This window comes from Myodes glareolus, chromosome 26, assembly GCF_982192425.1.
Source record: "Myodes glareolus chromosome 26, mMyoGla1.1, whole genome shotgun sequence".
Lineage (NCBI taxonomy): Eukaryota > Metazoa > Chordata > Mammalia > Rodentia > Cricetidae > Myodes > Myodes glareolus.
This window is the reverse complement of record NC_142051.1, coordinates 2,449,221-2,462,223: the sequence shown is the minus strand read 5'-3', so window position 1 is coordinate 2,462,223 and position 13,003 is coordinate 2,449,221. Positions and strand designations below refer to the sequence as shown.

The window sequence follows — 13,003 nt, the reverse complement described above, 5'->3', positions numbered from 1 at the left end:
TTTTTGAGAAATTTCACAGAGGAGAAAGGGCACTGGGGGACGAAGGACGTGACTCTGGAGGCTGGCAGGGCGTGGGGTGGAAACTTCTCCACTCGTCTTTGTCTTTGGTGTTTTTATTGCTCTGACTTTGGAGTCCCAGATGCTTTCCCATGCTGTTTTTGAAACCAAGCCATAGATATTTCTCAGGAACGTGAGAACCACATCCATGGTGTCTTCTACTGTCCTCCTTTTTAACCTGAGCAGCCTTTGCCTGGCTGGCGTCGTGAGTCTCTCTGTGTGGCAGACGTTAAAGAGCGCATCGCTCATGTGGGCTGTGCAAATTCTTTTGATTCCAGGAGAGACAGTTCTCCTACAAGTGACAGCGCTAACCCTCCATCATCTTTATTGTCTGACTTAGACCGCAACGCTTTTCATACAGTAGGATTTCTTCTCTCATAAAATAAAGACGGCTCTTTCTTCCCTGCATATGGTGGTGAACAGAAGAAAGGCCAACTCTACTCAGATAAATACCGCTTATCAAGCGGTATAACCGCACAGCGGAGGACTCTGTTTGAGATTGTGGTTTTAGGGTTCAGGCTATTTGAATTCCATTTGCTTAGCTGACTAATCTTTCTCTTTGATAGCACTGATTAGAATTTTCCTTAGATAGAGGAAAGGCAAAATGATAACAGCTCATTAATTCATTTATAATTTCTTTAAAGGTGTCTCCGGCTACCGTGTAGAGAGCAGCCTGGAGAGGGGAAGACCACCACAGGAGGAGACCAGTGCGGCAGCTTGTGCTTGAGCCAGATATGAGGTAAAAACCTGACTTGAGAGGTTAGCTCATTTATACAAGTTGTGGAAGTCGACACGCATTTCACTGACGCCAACTTTACCTCCCTTTCCTACTCTACCAGAGGGCAATCACTCAGCACAAACTCTGAAACAGCACTGCCTTGCCTTCCTTCCATGCTAGCTTAGGCCACATGGTGGGCATGGCTTGGGTAAAGTATATGGTTCTTGGCCTTTGTTTCCCCATCTTGGGAATTGGAGCAAATGCCAGCACCTGCCTTGGTGAACTGTCCCGACTAACAGGGGACATGGATGTGCAGTATTCAGAATAGTTCCTTCCTAGAAGTAAGCATTGCCTACATTTTTGCTGACCATATTAAGGATGTAAACGGGCCAATGTGGCTTGTGGCCCCTAGAGGACAGCAGAGGGATAATTACAGAGGTACGCAGTGCAGGTGCAGGCAAGTTACCGAAGATGAGGCCTTGTCTGAGGAGAGAAAAGCTGCTACTTGGCATGCAAAATGGAAGCCGAGCCAGAAACTGTTGCATATCTTGCCCTGGGGAGTCTTTATAAAAGTCCAAAGATCAGTGTAGACAAAGACATGGGTAAGTGAGCTGCTGGGAGGAATCCAGGCACAGCTGTGGGGACACACTGCTAGGAAGGCGCACTCATAGGGTTAGCCAGCTGACCTTGGCTGTTGAGGCTGGGCGCTAGGGACTCTGCTTTGTCTCCTGGGGACCGCGGCTTTCTTGCAGCATTGGTTACAAGTGTGAGTATCCAGGCAAGGACAGACAGAAACCGCATCACATTTTGTGGCCCAGTCTCTAACATGATGTTTGTCACAAACCTGCCTATTTTGACAGTCATGGGATATTGATCTTACTTATTTTGTGTTTTGTTCATTTTCTTCCATTATATATTTCTCTTGGTTTTTTTCTTTGTTTATTTGGCTTTGTTCTACTGTTTGTTTTGAGTCAGAGGGTCACTATGCAGCCCAGGCTGGCCTTGAATTTATCAGCTCTCTGCCTTCCAAGTGTGAGGATATAGACATGCCTGACTTTATACCTCACCGTTGATGGGAGAGTTTAGGAAAAAGATTCTGGAGAAACATAACATGGAAAGTATTTTGCCCACATTTTTGTTTGTTTATCTGTTTGTTTTGTTATTTTGAGACAGGGTTTCTCTGTATAAGTCCTAGATATCCTGGAACTAGCTCTGTAGACAAGGCTGATCTTGAATTTACAGAGATCCACCTGTCTCTGCTTCCCAAGGGCTGGGATTAAAGGTGTGAGCCACCACCGCCCAGCTTGCCCATTATTTTTAAGATAGTTAAGCATCAAGTAATTTCCTAGAAATGCATGCTAGAAGCTATCTTTGGTTTTCATACACAAAGCATAAGCAAGTCTGATTGAAAACCACACCCGAAGTTCATCCAATCTCACTGCCTCCACTGTTCCTAACAGCAGCCACCGGAGATGCAGCTTGGAGCAGCCTGGGTACCACTCAGGGATCTTCCCTCAGCTGTAGCCAGGATCCTGACTGACTCTGCAGGAGAGGATCGCAGGATGGTCAGTGTGAAGACAAGTTCAAGTCCATTAAGAAAAGGATGTTTTCAAATGCCGTCAAGGCAGGGATCAAAACCACAACGCAACATATTAGAATGGTCAGGGTCTATTGAGAATGTAGACCATGCTTGTGCATGTGTGCATGCATGCATGCATGCAAGAATGTGTGTGTGTGTGTGTGTGTGTGTGTGTGTGTGTGTGTGTGGCAATGAAGAAATTCCCTGGGAAAGTACCAGCCTGGGTTTCTGATACAGCAGAAACACACAGTTGAAGCTTCAAGGATGCTTAACCATTCTGGACATCAGGAGATAAAACTGCCACAATTCAGCTGCAATTTCCTCATCTCTCCAGGCCTAGATTGTTTAAATGATTTAATCCACACCTAGGCTTAAAGATTACTTATTTTTTTTAAATTAAGTAGTATTTTAAAATTAAGACATGATTTGGTTTGCTCGCATATCTTACCTTTTGAGAAATATTTTACGTGCAAATGCCTGTTTGCTACATGTATGCACATGAACTACCTGCATGCCTGGCCAGGAGAGTTGGCAGACCCTCTGAAATTGGAGCCACATGGGTGTGGCCTGCCATGTGGATCAGGGAAGTGATGTGTGTCCTCTGCAAGAACAAGTGCTCTTAGCCAACGAGTCATCTCTGCTCCCCTTATAGCTCCTATCCTCATACGTTCCTCTCTGTAATGCAGTTATAAGGTGGCTTATGAGGGGCACTTTTGGGTTTCAAGGAGTAGGAATAGTGCTGATAGCTCTGATAGCTTAAAAGCAAGGCCGCTGGAGTGTAAGACCTTTGTTTTGGGCCTGAAACAGGTTTTAGTAGCTGTCAATTCTTCTGTTGAAAATGTCTCTCATCAAAGAGACCATTGTCTCTCTGTAGACCACCATACAACACTGGTTTTTGTGAGATGGGTTGAATTTTTTTTTTCTTCAGACAGTGAGAAATGAGGATTCAGAGCCAGAGCGTGAGGGTCTCTTTCTTCCTTGTCCCTTTTGTTTTCTGTCTGTTTTGTCTCACTGCCATCTCAGTTCATGTCAACATCCATCTCCACATGGATTATGCTCCTCTACTTCTACCACGAGCCCATGTACCTACTACGTACACCTTAGCATGAATTACAGAAATGTCGAGAAATGTGAATTTGGTCCTATTATTTCCCATCTTGGAATCATTCAATGGTTTCCTGGTGCCCTGAGGACAAATTCCAAGTCTGTAAATACAAATCAAACACTCTCCATGTTTGAGGCCTTGATTAATAGTCTCATTTCATCCTCAGAGGTTCCTCTGCCTCACCAACACTGTCTTGCCTCTCGTTCTGACATCTGTGTGCATTTTTGTCCCAGGCTGTCCCTTTATTCAGATCTCTGCTCAAACATTACCTTCCTGGACCACTCAGTAAAATGAACTTCAGTAGTCACTGTTACTGTCAATCACATCATATACACATGTGATTACTCTCCATTGCCCGTTTCTCTAAGAATGGAAGCATTCGACAGGCAGGACTTCAGTTTTGTCTGCTACTTCCTCAACAGTATTTAAATCCACCCAATAGTTGGGATGAATTTTTAAATAAAGGCTGTGGTGGTTTGAATGAGAATGACCTCCAGTGGCTCATATGCATGTATGCCTAATTCCCAGGTGTTGGACTGTTTCAGAAGGATTAGGTGGCGTGGCCTTGTTAGAGGAGGTATGTCACTAGGGGTAGGCTTTGTGGTTTCAAAAGCTCATGCCAGCTTCTCTCCCCCACCCTGTGGGGATCCACATGTGTTTGAGATCCGCCATTACAAGATGGCGCTGAGAAGCGTGGTAAACAAGATAAGCAATTCTATTTTTGGCGTGAGTCTTGCCTTAGTTTGCCTAGCAACAGCTTTACACCAATCCTAGCCTGACTAGTGTCCTGTTAGGGGGGAACATCTTTTCAGCCTGCATATAAGCCGCCACTCCTCCCAGCTCGGGGCCCCTCACTTCCAGCTCTCCCTCAACCAAGCAGGCTTCATTAAAAGCGTGATCAGAGGAGAATCCTCGTGTCGGTGGTCTTTCTTCCCCTGCTGGTCAGGGGGCGCGCCATAGCTGGTGCCGAAACCCGGGACCACAGCTGGTGCCAGAAACCCGGACGCAGGACTGAGCATCTAGCCGACACCTGTGAGGGGCCGAAGAGGATTCAGAACTCTACACGCGAAGCGGACGACGTCGGTAAGTCCTCTCAAGTATGTTGGTCGGCGGAATTGACCCGCTGTGGTTTGCTCTGTATGTTATTCTGCTAACCCTTGTAGTCTATTTTTGTTGTTTTTGGCTGCGGTGTGATGAACCTGGAAAGGAGTGTCTTTGTTGGGTGTAAAAATCGAGAGTAAGTCCGCTGTAGATAAAGCGGCTTTCGACTAACGCCAAGGCCTCATAAATAAAGAAATCAAAAGTAAGTCCGCTGTAGATAAAGCGGCTTTCGACTGATGCCAAAAACCTCGTAAATAAGTATGGGCCACAGTCATAGTACTGAGTCAGGAGTCTGTGATTTCACCAGTCCAATACAGAGTCTGTTGAAACAAAGGGGTTTAAAGATCTCTACGAGTACCATTCAGGCCATCGTCAAGGACATAGATAAGACTGCACCGTGGTTTGCCGTCTCTGGCGATCTCACCCTCAACTGTTGGAAAAAACTAGGCAGAGACCTTGAGAAAAATGATCAATTAGACAGAGGAACGCTCCCCTTGTGGAGATTGGTACATTCGTGCTTTAAGAAAGAAAAAAATATAGAAGTAATTAAGCAAGGACACAGGGTACTATCAGAGCACCAGGACAGTTTATCAGAAGCAGAATCAAAAGGAGAGGATCAAAACATGCACAAAAATAAAAGAGTAAAGAAAAAGGCTAGCCAAAAGAAAAAAAAAGGAAAGAAAAAAAAACCCTCATAAAAAAACAAAAAAAGATATTAAAAAAAAAAGCCTCCAGCTCCTTTATATCCGGTGCTGGAAGATATTAAGAAAAAGCCTCCAGCGTCCTTATATCCGGTACTGGAAAAATTTGCCTCCCTCGAGATAACGGACTCAGAGGAGGAGGATGAATTAACTGAGCAAGAAGAGGAGGATTTGGAGGAGGCAGCTGCAAGTTATGAGGAGGAGAGAAATGATCTGCCAGTAAGGGGCAGACGAGCCAAATTAGGAACGGGGCTAATGGCGCCTTCGGCTCCGTATTCTGAGCCGGCTCCACCCCCTTATTGCCCTCCTCAGAATAAATGCCATTTTATTGGTGGGAGAACCTGGTCCTGCCTTGCGGCTGCTTTTCCAGTATTTCAAGATCCTCAAACAAATACCAGATATCATGAGCCCATTCCTTATAAGCAGCTCAAAGATTTGGTAAAAGCATCAAAGACATATGGAACAAATGCCAGCTATACACTCACACTCTTAAGCAGGTTAGCCAATCAGGCTATGACTCCTTCAGATTGGTGGAAAGTCGCTAGAGCTTGCCTTTCCACAGGACAATATTTGGATTACAGATCAATAGTTACTGATGCGGCTCATGGGCAAGCTCGAGTTAATGTATAATAATAACGTATAATAATAAATATATATAAATATATATAAATATATTATAATAAATAATAATAAATATATTATAATAAATAATAAATAGAGGAGAGGTCTCTAAAAATTTGACAAAAATTATGCAAGGACCTAATGAGCCATTCTCAGACTTTGTGGCGAAAATGCTTAAAGCTACAGAAAAGATTTTTGAAGATGTGGAGCAGGGCATGCCTCTAGTTCAACAGCTAGTGCATAAACAAGCTACCAAAAAATACAGAAGAGCCATTACTCCATGGAAAGGGAAAGGCTTAAAAGCTTGGTTAAAAGCTTATAGAAAAATTGGTGGACCATTGACCAATGCAGGTTTAGCTGCTACAGTAGTGGCTGCCACTCGTAGACAAGGAAACAATGCAAAAAATTGCTTTACATGTGGACAAAATATTGCTGAAAAAACAACAACAGACAGACATGCTCTGTTTAAAAGCAATTCCATCTAATTTTAAGGCCTGCTTTAATGGCACAGGCAAACAAGATTTGCTCTTTGAAACAGAGACATGCAGGTCTCTAAGTTCAATACCAGCCTACTTCCAGTACTGATTGTGCTGAATTTTTACACTGAGATTTTTAATACTCTTAAATATTAATTTGGAAGGAGAGTTTTGTTTATGTTTTTCTAAAAATGCTGACATACATCTGGGTGCCAACAAGACCGACAAAAAAAATAAAAAAAAAAAAGATGACCCAGTAAATGCTGAGTGTCCTGCTGTAAAAGATTCATGTGGAGACAGCAGAGATGACCTTCAACCTCTTATCTCTTACTCTATTTTGCCTTTTCCTTCCTTAAAAATGGGTGGAAACAGAGATATTCTTAACATGCTGTGTCTAGGCAAAAGTTTTTGATGTTATATCTATGAGCTGTGTAAATAAAACTACTCATATGTGTATTACCCCCTATCCTGCTACCCTTAATGATTCCAAAGCTATATCAGCCTTATTAAGTGAAAATTGGTCCCAAAAACTTAAACAGCTTCAAGCTAATTTTACGCTTAAGATACACATGCTTAACCAGACAGTAGTAGAAGTTGTTACATTGGGACAGTTTTCTGATTGGTTAGTAGCTACATTCACCTATTTTAAAGAGTGGGTTGGAGTTGGCATGTTCGGCATGATAATTTTTGCAGGTCTGATACTTGTCTTGTTCCTGCTCTGTAGGATGCTGCGTGTTAGGAAACGGGAGAAGGTTGCAATTGCTCGAGCTTTGGCAGCTTTGGAAGCCGGCCAGTCCCCCCAAGCATGGATCAGCATTTTTTAGGACCTCTAATCCAGTGCCCTTGCACATGGAGGCCTTGTTGCCATTGCACCCAGAGGGACTGGATGACCGGTTGGCACCGGTCAGAGGCTACCATGGATAGCTTGCACCTGAGAGTGCACTGATCAGATCCTATCAGGGGGATATGATGCTAAGCATATAGGTCGCCCTCAATGTTACCCTATCCCTGAAAAAGGAGTGACAATATTTTTCAGGGCAGCATCCACTATCCCCAGCTATGACCGGTACATTTTTATACGATTTAAAACAAAAGGGGGAAGTGTGGGGATCCACACGTGTTTGAGATCCGCCATTACAAGATGGCGCTGAGAAGCATGGTAAACAAGATAAGCAATTCTATTTTTGGCGCGAGTCTTGCCTTAGTTTGCCTAGCAACAGCTTTGCACCAATCCTAGCCTGACTAGTGTCCTGTTAGGGGGGAACATCTTTTCAGCCTACATATAAGCCGCCACAGCTCGGGGCCCCTCACTTCCAGCTCTCCCTCAACCAAGCAGGCTTCATTAAAAGCGTGATCAGAGGAGAATCCTCGTGTCGGTGGTCTTTCTTCCCCTGCTGGTCAGGGGGCACGCCACACCACCCCACTTTCTTTATCTCTCTCTCCCCCATTCCTTCTTCCCTTCCTGCTGCCTACAGATCAAGATGTAAATCTTTTAGCTACTGCTCCAACACCGTGCCTGTCCACTTCCTGCCATGATGATCATGGACTGACCCTCTAAAACTGTAAGCCAGCCCCCAGTTAAGTGCTTTCTTTTATAGGAGTTGCCTGGTTATGGTGTCTCCTCAGAGAGAACAATGACTAAGACAAGGGATATGGTATTAAGAAGTGCCATGGCATTCTAGACTGATAGTGGTGAAGAGATTGGGTATATTTCCTCTTAACAAAACATGAACTCTCTCTGTGAGATCTGAGCATCTCCTTCCTAGCAAAGTGTAGTTTTATGGGCTCTAGTTTGGGAAGAGTTGAGGGTTTCCATGGTAACACTTGATAGAGTTCATTGTTTGAATCTAGGGGTTTCCAGTGTTGGGATAAAGTCATGCCTGGACACGTTTGGGAAGTCAGGGGCCACAGAGAAATCCATCCTAGTGAAGGTTTTGGTTTGAGTGAATGAGAAGGAAGGGGACTGGATGGCTGAGATGAGGAGAAAAGGAATCTGAGGGCAGCAGTGGCCAAGTGGCACATTTCAACTATTCTGGCCCTCACATGAATGAACACACTTCCTACCTTTGGAGAATTCATAATCTCATTTGCACCTGGGGGTGCACACTGGGGGTGACACAAGCCCTGGGGATGACACACCTGAGCGTGCATCACTTAGAGTCTGCGCTGTTAATGGCAGCAGCTAGGTCAAGTTTCCAGAGGGAAGGACTTCCCAGGGCAGACTAGCCACAGCGCTTCTCAGCTATGACTCAGAGCACTGGTCCTAGCTGGGAGCCTCCTACCTGGCTTTTAGAAGACCTGAAAAATCTTCAACAATCAATGACTTCTACCATCCTAGGTCTCCGCCAGATGCTGCTGAGAATTTTGACAGCAGGAAGTTCAATTCCAGTCCCGCTCACAGATTAGAACTTTAAGTTTAAGGAGAGGGGTTCACACAATGACAGGGATTTCATGAGCCATTGGGGGACACTTGGAATTTGAACAATAGTACTTTACACCTCAGGCAATGAAGTTCTGCTTCAGAGAGGAAAACTAGCCCAGCCCACTTTCCTCTGGAGCACAGCAGAGCCCAGACTCATTGAAGCTCAGCCTCTTCAGATGAGGCCCATCACCCACCCCAACAGAAGAGTTCACTCTTTAGTTGCTTTTCTAACAAAGTCTGGTAAAGCCTGAGGAAACTGGTAGCAAACCTCTCTATTCAGCATGGATCGTCAGTAGTATATGTGTTTAATTGCCTGAGACCTTAATAAATGAATCCATCTATTTCTGTTGAAACCTTAGCACTGTGGAGAGCAGTGACTTAGGTTGACCACTCTCTGTCTGGCTTTCTGAGCATGGCCCGTTCTCATCCTCCACAACCTTGGGTTGGAACCTTTATTGACGCTGCAAAGTTGAGAAAGTTCTTTAACTTCCGTGTGCCTCCAAATGCATAGAACACTAAGCTCATAGTACTGTGAGGGAGGATATTTAAATAAGTAGAGAGCCCGAGATCCGTGAAGTATAAAATGCCGCCCACTGTAAGGGCATTTTCCTTCCTGGCCACCACACTCAGCACCCTCGTTAGGCTGCTTTTCCTGCCTCTGAACCAGCCCGATACAGCGGATTGAAGTGTCAAATAATCCTGGAAACTTGAAAGCCACGAGACTAAGAAGACCAAACAGCAGACTCAAAAAGACAAAAATCTTAGCAAGGAAATTTCTCAGACAAAAGAAATCCACAAAGTCTTGTCATCCGAGCCTTGCAAGTTACTTATGGGAAGCAAACAGACGCCACCCATGAGATGAAACACTCACTGCCCACAAAGTCAGTGTGGCCATATGCCCCAGTTGAGTAATCCTGGCTCATCCTTGTTGCCCAGACTATTACAGCATCATCTCCCACACTTCAGTAGAGGTCTGAGATGGAGCAATTCTGTAGTCTTCTAGACATAACGAAAGCAGGCTCAAAGAGCATACAGACAATGGTCTAGTCAAAGGGTGGGATGGAGATCAGAGAGGGCAGTGAGCAAGGACAGAGACCTTAGAAATGAAGCCATTTGCACCTCAGCCAGGAAACCTTTTCAGGGGTTCCCTTCGTGCTAGAAACTAGAAAACAGATGGAGCCTGCCTGTGTAAGCCAATCAGCTGCATTTCAACAGGAAAAGGTGGATGGGAAACTTAGAGAGCCAGAGTGGGGACAGAATCATGGCTGAAAACCCAGATCACGGCAAGGCAGACTTCAGCACCTGCTTACCGCCATAACCACTTTGAAATTTCATTTCGTAGGTTGGCATGCAAAGTGGTGTGCTCCATCGTGGCATCTTCACACATGTCACTCCACAGTGTGTTCACCTGGGCCCCTTTGATAACAAGGTAAACTGTTCCTCACAAGTAGCCATTAGCTATGAAGAAGATAACCCAGCAGGCCCCTCACACGTCCTCGCTCTCTATCCAGGAGGATTAAGGAAGTCACAAAGTCTCTTATATGTCATGATGGGCACAAGATAGTGCCATTTACTTTAGAGAACTTTATTGTTCCTCATAAGATAGGTGTGTACTGACCCTAAGACTAAACTGTGCCATCTAGCACATAGAACCCACAGAAATATTGTCACTGAATTCTTGAGGAAGGAAATTAGCAAAGAAGGCTAATAGCAAAAATTCCTAAATGTGCAAAATTCAGCTAATTTGAATGTTCTTTGGTAAAGTCAACAATATAGGTTAGATGGTCTCAAAAGAGCTTGTGATGTGCAGTGGTGGAAGTATACTGCAGCCACACAGCAGCATGGCATAGCTTAGGAAAGTAATATATGAAAAGTCAATTGTCAGAAGCCTGAAAACAGTGGGATCAATCTTAATAAAGCTCTGGACAGGCATGTGGTTTTATATGCACTTCATTGCAGGTGGTCAGTGGGAAGACACAGGACACAGCCTACCTTATCAGGGGAGGCAGGACCAGGGAAGCATGTGATACAGCCCGGCACTACAAGGGGCTATATTTGTAGCTAGGAACATGAATCACTGGTTCACTGGGATTCATTTGACTATGTTACTATGCACTTTTGCATATGGTAAATATCACAAAATTTAAATATTTAAAGACTGACCAATAGATCAAGAGTAGTGAAAGTCATTAGGAAATGAAACAATTTACTTTTTTTTGAAATTATGCAAATTCTGTTCTTAAAAAGGAAGGTTGCTCAGATCCTGTCTTTCACTATCAAACACTACAGGCCTGTTCATGCTCACTAAAAGCACATGAGCCAATGGAAGACACCAGAGGGCCAATGTATGTGTTGATGATGAGATGCACCCACACGTTGTAAAGCATAGTTAGCATATGCTTGCCCTGCAGCAAAACTGCCTAGGACTAATCAGAAGCCTCATCATTGACATTCCATATGAGTGCCTTGTCCACTGGGCTGTCAGACGGCTGGCCAGTGGCCTGGTTTCAGAACACATTACATAAGAGTAACAAACCATGGCTACTTGGGACAATGGAAATATACCATATAAATATACAAGGGATGAGAAAAGGAATCTATACTCTCTTTATGTAGAATAGTATGCACTGTTAGCACAAGGATGCAGTTAGGAAAGAATGGGAGAACATCTGACAAACCATGGATTTTGACAGAAACTAAAAGTATGCTTGGTTTGTATGGCTAAAATAAACAATTTAAAGGAATGAAAAGAATGAGAACTCAGCAAAGGGAAGATACAAGCGTCCTGCGTCACCCACCAAGTCATCCTTTCTGGTGAAGCATTCTTAGCTCTCCCATTTAGAACTGACATCTCTCATTGAGCATGGTGCCCTTTTCCAAACATTACCTCATTTTCTGTCTCAAAACATGTTAAAAGCCATCAGTTGGGTTGTTATAAAAGTCCAATTGTACCGTATGTAGTTTTGACTAATGGGATAATTCTGTACTATAAACCTGTATCTTGACCAAAGAGTTCCCAAACTTCTTTGACTCCATTAGGATCAAGCTACTTACTACCCTTTAAATGTTATGTCTCTAGATGGCCCCTTCCCAAAGATCACCAATTTTGAATGTTCTTTATTACATGCCCCACTTGCCTATAATCTCTTCCACATGGCTGCTCTGCACACCCACCAACACTGCCACCACCGCTTCTGATTTTGGCATGGCACTGGAATTCACTGTCTTGCATGGGTACTTGTATTTTCTAGTATTTCTGGGTGTTTTTCAGCTTTCTTGGGCCCAGCTACACTGTACTTAAGATCATTTACAAAATTAGCATAGTTTTTCACCTTGTGGGTGTTTCCTATTTAATACTTAAACTAAAATATAAAGAAAATTCAATTCTTTAAATGCAGGAAAAAATTTTATAGGCATCTGCTTTTAATGGTGCAGAAAGAAATGAATGAGAGTAAATCGTCAGAGGGTATGTATTCTCATTGCCTTTTCAATGTATTAGTAAATTATACCAAGGCAGAAAAGGGGCATGATGGGTATCAAGTCTATCAAAGCAAACCAAAGGATAAATAGGTCATCTCAGAACTTACATAAAAATTCTTCTATTTCTCTTCAACATAAAATGGATTTGGGGTTAAAAACAAAAACAGAATAATTAAGTTAGGTGAAGAGAAGTTACACTTATTATTTTACACCTACAAAGATTTATTGCCTTTGTATTTTCACTACAGAAAATTTAAAACATAGAAAAATAAACAGGAAAACCAGGATTCCTCGGAAACCTTACCACCTGGAGAAATCCATGGTTTGTCATATTTTCTCCCGTTCTTTCCTAACTGCATCCATGTGCTAACAGTGCATACTATTCTACATAAAGAGATCGTCACATTTGTTTATACTTGCTTCTGTCCAGTCATCAGTCATTGGCATTCCCCAGCATCAGCCACTCTGGTGCTCGACACCAACCTCTGTTACCCTCCTGTAACCTTTGCCCATGCACTTGCTTCAAGTGACAGAACTCCAACACAAATAGGTGGTAGCAAATGAAGGGGGTTTTTGGTTGGCTGCATCAAGGGCAAGATGAATAAGTAAAACAGAGTCAAGGATGCAACAGAAGCCCAGGAAAAGCAAGAAACATGGATTCAAACAAGTTGAGGACTCTTCTCACCTGTTTTCTCCACCGGATCCACCCCATGGATGATCATGGCACTGCCTCCCACCTGTCT

General features: G+C 43.6%; 1 long non-coding RNA gene across 1 annotated transcript in view; it reads left to right on the top strand.

Annotated features, from left to right (window-relative positions):
• Positions 1–4,565, top strand: part of LOC125389902 (uncharacterized) — a 50,202-nt gene extending 45,637 nt beyond the window's left edge. Inside the window, exons 3-4 of the long non-coding RNA XR_015736726.1 lie at positions 702–796; positions 2,236–4,565. This is a non-coding gene — a long non-coding RNA (uncharacterized LOC125389902). The remainder of the gene's footprint in view (positions 1–701; positions 797–2,235) is intronic.
• Positions 4,566–13,003: the final 8,438 nt, after the last annotated feature.